Source organism: Hyalella azteca, unplaced genomic scaffold (genome assembly GCF_000764305.2).
Source record: "Hyalella azteca isolate HAZT.00-mixed unplaced genomic scaffold, Hazt_2.0.2 contig5521, whole genome shotgun sequence".
In the NCBI taxonomy this organism is placed as follows: Eukaryota; Metazoa; Arthropoda; class Malacostraca; order Amphipoda; family Hyalellidae; genus Hyalella; species Hyalella azteca.
In genome coordinates this window covers 27,462-35,718 of record NW_025935709.1, presented here as the reverse complement: position 1 = coordinate 35,718, position 8,257 = coordinate 27,462, and the positions used below count along the sequence as shown (strand labels likewise).

The following is an 8,257-nucleotide window of genomic DNA, read 5'->3' as shown; positions in this document are numbered from 1 at the left end:
TAAGAAAAAACACTCCAGACCATGCCCAGAGTCCCAGACGTTACTGTTACTGGGCCCCAGCCGGGCCAGCCCCAAAGCCAGGGGTGTGTATTCTTAACAATATCTGAAGGCTGACGCCATTGTCTAGGCTCTAGCCTCAAACAAAAATCCAAAAAGATTTATTTAAATAATCAGCCAGCATATATAAACGTGTGCAATATTGTGAATAAACTAAGAATTGAGAATGTGAAAAGAAGTAGGTATCAAAATTGAAAATTTGGGATAAATTGACATGAAAAAAGCCTTAATAAGGGAAAGGGATATGTAGAAATTTACTCACTTGAATAAAATAGGATTTTCTGTAGAGAAGGCTTCTTCTGGCCATCGTCTGATAGTTTATTTCGTCATCGTCTGAGCGGAGAGGCGGAGAGAGGCTCTTTAATGTGCCACTTATTTAATATCCGCGCGACCAAATCGCTTCAAAACTTCTACATGATTAGATGAAGACTATTTCAAGATGCTAACGTTTTAAGGGGAATTTTGAGGAGGTGAAATTTTTTATAAATACTCTCAAAAATGGCACTAAAACAACGTGACACACGTGATTGTTTACGTTTTGCGATCTCAGTGACGTCACAGGCGGAACAGAAAACGCCATCCGCAAAGCTGAGCTTCTTGTGTGTCAACCTTCTACTAGTTCAACCATGGCTACAACATCCTATACGCAACTGTTCAATTGAATCAATTGAGTACTACAATTTCACCTAAGTTAGGTCATCATTTCTATCTGATTTTTAATTAACAGATCTTCGCATAATGAGGAGAGGTTAATAATAGACGAACATGCCGCATTTATAAAAAAGATTGACTCGCAATGTTACGAAAAAGGAAAACGTCTCGTCAACTCAGAGGATTTCTCGGGAAGTTGGAAGCAGCACCGACGCTTCGATTCAAATTCGACGCGTCTTGTATAGTTGGAGGACGCTTCAGCCGTTTCGCGTCCATATTTCGCTATAATAATGGTCTATTCATGTATAATTATACAATTATATTTAAAATAATTGTGGATAATCCAGAGTATGAATGGAAAAATTTTTTCATGAGATCAGTTATAGCCTGTGACAGTCCTGTTGTATTAAATTAGGAAACTTGTGGGTGACTGCGAACGCCATTTGCAAACGTGAATCCAAAACTCGTTTTGGGCCTGACAGAATTCAAGTGTGAAAAATCGAGTGCCCCATTGCTCTATTGTAACGATTGCAATGAATATTTAATTGATTCGTCATTAATTATCTGCCAATTTGTTTTATTCATCTCATATTCATCATGCTTGCCTGACATGTTTTCCCTCAGTGGAGTTTGGAGTCTGCTCGATTAGGTCATTCAAGTGGTTATATGCCAATGAAGTAAATGATGTTTGTAGCCTACAATCTAATAGGTTTTGCTAGACAGATCCAGTCTGAATAGCCACAGCGATGGAAATTAAGTAAAGTTATGCACTAACTGGATCTAGATGTGCTGATGTCATGATTTAACTGGAGCAGAATTTATTATTTCTTTTGATTTGCTCGCCATTTTTTAAATATTGTATGACAACCTACTTTCATATTTGCAGTTATCGGTTGATTAATAGAATATAATTCAGTTTCTGGTGCATGTCAGATCCGTCAAATTGATGTGAGTAATCAATGTTTGACCAGGGTGTAATTTGTCTAAATGCGATAATATTACAAGAAGACCAGTTTTTTGCTCAAGCCAATCTGAGGCAGTATAGCACTCCAGATTAATAGTATTACTAAAATATTATGAGAAACTGATTTTGCTTCTAGGCCATATTATTTTGAATTAGCCTAAGCTGCTAGTTATGACGATGTTTAACACCTTTTGTCCCTTTGATTTTGCCTTATTCTGCTGATATTAGCAACAGAGAATATTTCAGCTAACGTTTATTGTTGTCATGACTTATCTTACGTATCTAGGTTTTCGAACGACGAGAACTATTGAAATAAATAATTCTGTATAGTGAACCATGTCCCTTTAAATAATAAATTAAATAATAATAAATTTATTAATAAAAATAAAATAAATAATTCATTTAATCATGTGCAAACTTCGTCACCACCACCAGCACGGCTAACCAAGTTATAGGCTCGGTTTAATATCTAATTTCATTTGTATATGGACTATTTCTAATTAAATTCTGAATATGCAGGATTTACGGTGACTGTATGAAGTAAATTTTCATTGAAGGATCAATTTTCCTTGGAACGGAATTGGGGCTATCGTTAGGCGGATAGATTACTACAGAATAGAAGTAATTAATCAAGTCCGCGACTGAACAAGGTATATAGAAAGTGGTCATACGTATATATTGATATAGCCGTACAGAACTAGATATCGCTCATGTTTTTGTGCAGTAAATTAACTTCAACGTTTTTGTGCAACTTTGATTTACTTCAGTCAGTAAATAAGAAGTTTTAAGACTATTAAATATAAGGCAAAATATTTATCTACTACAATAAAAAGTAAAACTACTAAATAAGAGGTTTTTGATAGAAGAATAAATATTTCACTATAACTCTGGTCATATCATTCTGCAACTAACCGGGAAGTTTTTCACTTAGGAATACTTTTAAATATTGTAAAATTACGTTATATGTGGGATGTAACAGTCAACTCCACTGAACAGTTATAAAATAACTCTAACTCTATCAAGCTATAATTTGATAGTCAAGTGGGCTGAAATTACGAAGTACAGATTCAAACTAATAACACAAAATATCTTATTAAGATGATGATTTCAGCAGCGTAGAATGGAGTGTATAGTTTCACAATGCCGAAGCATTTTTTGGTCGTGCATTTAGTTATCCAGCTTGCCGTCGAGTAACTTCATATGTTTCATCAGCATTTCATGTAGTCCTTCCACGAAGTGACATGAGCGATCCTTCAGAACGGCGTCAGGCAAGATCGCATTTAATTCACTAATCACAGTGCTGAGCGACTTGGACAAATCCAAATCTCTCCAGTATTCGTGAAGAAGCTGAAAAATAAAAATGTTACTTGGAACGAAATGTTTCCAAAAAATATCCTGCATCTATTAGGCTTGACACTAAATAAGGCATGAACTATTGATTTATATGAGTAAATTCGATCTCACGTGATCAATGATGGAAACAATACGAATTCATTTGTTTTTGAGTCAGTTTCAAAACCTATTACATGGATAATACAAAAGTTCGAAGATTGCTTTCTGCACTAAGTTTAGATTAAAATGAAAAATATGTCGATGTAATTTGTGGAAAATTTTAAAACATTAACGTGTAAACTATATTGAGCAATGAATAAATTGAATGCGATATTCTGTTTCCATAGCATTCCGGAATATATTTGACAAAATGAAAAGCAACAAAGAACCAAATGGTTTGGAAACATTAGAAACTCGTTTACGCACGTTATACAGCCATTAGTTCTATAAAAATTAACACGAATGCAGGGTTTGATGTGTAACAGAGCTACAGAAGTGACAAGCGCCAACTTGAATATAAAAGATTTTCCTTCTGCACCTTCGAATTTATTTTGAAACAATTGTCAAATAGTTTCAGCAGATAAGCTCACATTGAAAAGAGTACTTCCGTCACTGAAAAATGCGCCGTTATTTCCATGAACGACATTGACGCCGTTGGCTACCATCCCCGGGCAACGATGGGTGATGTTTATGCAGTAACCTCTGCGGAAATTCCATTCGCAGTCCATCTCGTAGAAATGTTCAGGATTCTGCGCAGTTGATTAAGAATTTTTTTTCAAGAATTTATCAGTAATGATATATTACAATTGAATGAGTACGTCTATCTATAAGATGAAGGCAATGAATATTCACTTAAAAATAAACGTACAATTTTTAACTACAACAACTTGTTTTCGTTATTTCATTAATATCAAGGTTTGATACAATTTTTACGTATGTAAAATATAATAATTAAGCTTTCTACTATGAATTTTATTGATCATATGATAGGAAACGAAATCAAACTTTATTACTCATGATATTGGAATTATGTGAATATTTGGGATAACGCGTAATTGAGTGTCCCTGTAATTCCCAAAAAATACAAAAAAAATTATCCTGAAAATTTTGAAACAAACTGGAAAGTTAAATTCAGTTACACTAGTAAATTTTCATCATTTTTTCGGTTTGAAATTTAAATTTAATTAATAAAATCACCAATATTATTGGAAATTGAATTCATTTCAAAAATTTTCATACTAAATTCATCATAATGTTGAAAACTTTCTGGTCGCTAAGTTCAGGTTGAGCAAATTCCAAGGCCGACTGGAGGGCGGCCTGCCATTTCTCAGCCTGGCTCCTGATGCGCGTAAGATTGAGGAGCAGAAGACCAGAGTTGAAACCCCGTCCAGCGAAATGGGCCATCTACGATCGTTTAAAGAAAAAACTTAGCACTTTTTACGATCGGAAAAATTAATACTTTCTATGGTTGGTTAACAAAAAATCTTGTCACTTTCTACGATCGGTTAGCCAGAAAACTTAGCACTTTCTAGTATTGGTAAAAAAATAGTTTAGCACTTTCTACGAACTGTTAAAGGAGTAATTTAGCGCTTTTTACGATCCGCCAAAGAAAAGATTTACCGCTTTCTAACGAATTTGATCATAAACTTAGGATCATTTCTTTCATACCTACTTTCACACATGAATTTGCTTAAAGTTGCTATCGCAACTTTAAGTAACTTTAAGGGGGAGTAGATTACTAAGATTTTTTATACTGATATGCTTCAAAAATACATAAATGACCTACCTTCGCCCTACCTTCGTACGTCAGACAATGATTAGTTTTAATGGATTTAAAAATTTGCGACTATCATAACTTTTAATTTTACAGGAAACGTAGTGATTATAATATTGTATACAAACCTTTTCAAGCTCGGTGAAAGGTTTGTCACTGAAGATTCTCCACAAAAGCGTTATAGCTCCAAGCAACTGATCATCACTGAAATTTTTAAATGCTCTCCACAGATCTTCTATCGGCCGCAAGAACACAAGGTCCGTATCTAAGTAGATTAATGCGTCTTCCTCTGTGGGTACATCTTTTCAAAAATTACTTTGTTAGAGTCGCACATCAGCCTCTTTTTTCCACAACTTCCAGTGTCGGCTGAGAGGAAACTTTTCTAAACTGAGGGAAAGAGAAGCTACATTTCATTATTTAATACAATTACGTATTTATTCATCATAAAATTTCTCACTTTCTTAAATACTAATCGCATTCAGTCACCATTTGTTCATGTTGTCAAGTTATTATGTTTAACGTGATTCTGATGTTATAATGATACATGCAAGAATTTAAATTCAGCCAATATAGGCTAAAATAGTGTGCACTAAGGCGAGCCTCGTCAACCCTTTAAAGATTTTGTCTTTGCATAGGATAGAGTCTCATATAAAGAATAATTTTACATGATCATTTCTATGCAAAACAAGATTTTTATTAATGCACTTTCTAAAATGTGCTCAACCGACACATCAATTTATAGCAGGCGTGGGACAACATTCTAAAGCCTATGGGATATAACTGAGGTTGAGCGGGATAGAGTATCGCGAATGTTTTGAGAAAATTATGTTTTAAATTCAAAGTAAATTATAATTATTTTATGCCTAATATGGAATTGCGACATTTTATTAGAGAATTTGCTTAAAGTTCATAAGAGACATTTTCAAGCGTGTCTGAAAAATACATATTGTCTTGCGATATTAACTGGATTTGAAATATTTGTTAAATCGTAAGGATTCAAGAAGCGTAGGGAGGAGGAACCGGAATAAAAATTTAGTTTTTTATTGCGTGTTCTTTTTTGTGAAAACACCAGACAGATCACATCCCCTGAATTAGATCAATCAGCCCACAGGAAAATAGCCTAACGTACATAGTATGGCCCAGCATCGTCTGCCAGTACGCGAAAAAATTCTACACCACCGGACGGAGCGCGCCGGAGCCTTGCAGTGAAAATGATGCCCGCAATTGACCCGTCCGTATCTGTCCCGTGTGTCAAATCAGCCCACGGTCGAACAGCCACTCGTCCTAGGTTGATAAATTTTGGAACAGGACCATGCTATCCGAAACCTAACCCTAGATACTGTGAGCTACCATTGTGACCGTCAAGTGGTGCACTTCGAGATTCATGCTGTTCCGTTGGCAAGCTGTGCTGATTGATCGCAGTCCATTGTCCGCTGTTTACAGTTCGAGCTAAAGTCAGGGTATGAAGTGATGATTCGCTGCACGTTCAGTGGTGGACGGTCATTACACTCTGGGCTATTCGCTTCAGAAAAAAGAGGCGTAAAGCTCCTAATATTTAAAGCAAAATGATGTCATGGGCTGGTCACTGACGGATGGCTTAATCCGCGGCTGATTGGTGATCATTTGGAAATATTCTATGCGTTCCTTTCAGGGCTGATTGGTGCGCAAATTTGGTGGTGCACGGCTGCGTTCCAAGAAAATTTAGCCCTAAAAAAGTTCAACCTTCTAATAATGCAGCTTCTATATAATTTAGCCTTCTGATTATGAGATTTTACAAATTCTCAAAAAATAAATCATGTCGCATGCGCCTTATGCATGTAGACCACAGTTCCCATTAATCAAATATTAGACAGGATATTATTGCTTCCTAGGCTAATGATTAATTATCATGATGACGAATATCAAATGAATAAAGCATTATTATACGATCGTGCGCTAAGCGTTATATTTACTTCGTATTAAATATAGAGATCTCCGAACTTTCGATTGGTTGTAGACATATTCATCTTTATATAGCGGCTGTTTGGAGTACCACCGAGCATCGTAACACAATGATACATGAAGACCATGTCAGATATGTTTCACTGAACTGAAGTCCGTTTTTTGCTACTATTGTCATACATGTAAAAAGTGTTCCAGAAAATGAACACTAACTTACTGATCACGAACAATTTTAAATCACGTATAAACATATAATGAATGATTCAATGTACGCGTGAAGCTTCCACCATCTCACCTTCACATACGATCATTATCGCTGTGATAGTCTGCATCGCTGATTCAACTGACAAACATAGAGAAGAATGCAGTGTTAGTTAATTCGTTATATGAGCTCCGGTCTACATAATTAAAAAAACAATACTGTTTTGATATCACTGTAAGTCACCACTTGCTTCAATCTCTTTAGTTAGATGATAACTCCAAAATTGAATTCGCGTCGATTTCTGATTTCAACAATAGAGTGAAAATATACTTCTGTCCCCGAAAACAAATTTTAAATTCAGCATTTACGTTCTTGAGATAATATCCCGACGGTAATACTGCAAGGTCGAATAGTCATCCACAATTACGCGAAATTGATAATTTTATTCTGATAAGCCCATGACACAAGTGATGACGGAGTATCATCTCAAGATCATTTTGGACGGCTCACCAATGAACATCTTGTAATTCTTATTCTTTATGTGTAGTCATTGTTCAAATACAAAATGGGTTAAAATGCATGAAAAAATTAGAGCAAATGAAGTTCATGATCAAAATTACTTATATTAATCATAATTGATGTCATCAAAATCATAAGTATTATTCGTTTAATGAAATTTTGCGATTGTTTCAAGTCAGGCAGTGTCTGCGTGTGTGGGACGGGCGGCGCCGAAGGTCAAGTGCGCGTTAGTTGCGTGTGTGGAAGCTCGTGTTGTTATGGTTTGATTCGTTCGTCGTGGTTCTCGCTCCTAACGGGGCGGTTCCCAACGAGCGTTCTCTCCTGGCTCGCGGTGTCTTCTCACATATTGCGCTGCGCGTGCAATTGCAGCACCTCTAGCGTAGGGCCCAAGGACTTTGGATGATGGCTCTCAGAACTACCAATGCCTGACATGCCCTCTCTCCGCCTGATGCGAGCGAGCTTGGCGACATGGAGCTGGTTCCTTGTGCCTCGTCTCGTGGCGCTAGTCACACGAAATCCCAAGTTCATCCACAGAATGTCAAAGGGAAGAAATTCTAATGGATGCGGGTAAAGGGTCGTGTACGCAAGGCTCTCTTAATGCTAAGCTTTGCAGTTAAATGCAGCGCTCGCGCATGTCTAAGTGCCCGATTGTCAACATGAAGATACTCGTGGCGCCAACGTGTGTAACTGCGGAGCTCTTGTGGTAGCCAAATGCCTCGTTCATGTCCTGAATTTTTCACAGGCAAAAAAGCGAAACTGTAATGAGCAAGTACACGGGCTTGCACGAACGCAGCGGAGATAGTAGACCCTGTTGAGC

The 8,257-nt window shown here is 36.7% G+C and overlaps 1 long non-coding RNA gene across 1 annotated transcript; it reads right to left on the bottom strand.

Annotated features, from left to right (window-relative positions):
• Positions 1-3,632: 3,632 nt before the first annotated feature.
• On the bottom strand, positions 3,633-5,013 carry LOC125177903. The gene is made up of 3 exons (XR_007156710.1): positions 4,907-5,013; positions 4,244-4,408; positions 3,633-3,753 (listed from the first exon to the last, which is right to left on the bottom strand). It is a non-coding gene; the product is annotated as an uncharacterized LOC125177903 (long non-coding RNA).
• Between the last annotated feature and the right edge of the window lie 3,244 nt (positions 5,014-8,257).